Here is a 544-nt window from a genome sequence, read left to right as displayed (position 1 = left end):
GTGTCTATAAAGTCATCAGGCAGATTTCAATGGTATTGTTTATCACCTCTACTAACTAGCATGATGTAAATTTCCATGCTTCCTCCTCAAATATATTTTTTAAAAAATTTGTTGACTTTTGTGTGTGTGTGTGCATATCACACAAAACATCACAAACCATCTCATTCAACTATACACCCACTTCCCAGATAGCACCCTCCCATAGCCTCCCTCCCTCAACTAGAGTCCTTATAACTCTGATATGCCTGCTACTGTCTACTGTGTTGTCAGCACCGCAGCCATTCCCCACTACTTGCCTTTCTGGTGAATCTAGTCAGCCTATCTAGAGATCTTTGTTTTAGGAGGGTCAGCTGTTCCTCATCTAGCAGTAATCTGTTGTCAATATTCCTTTAGATAAGATTGGGGTCTGCTGTTCATTTTCCCAGTTCTATGCTGGGTTATTATCTGGGTGTCCCTTTGGCCACACTGGCCAACAACTCAAAAGAAGGTATAACTTGTCTGGCATTGCTTGTTATATAGCCTTTAGCTATACATATGGACTCTT

Source organism: Nannospalax galili, unplaced genomic scaffold (genome assembly GCF_000622305.1).
Source record: "Nannospalax galili isolate Female #2095 unplaced genomic scaffold, S.galili_v1.0 scaffold553, whole genome shotgun sequence".
NCBI lineage: Eukaryota > Metazoa > Chordata > Mammalia > Rodentia > Spalacidae > Nannospalax > Nannospalax galili.
This window is presented reverse-complemented; position numbering follows the sequence as displayed.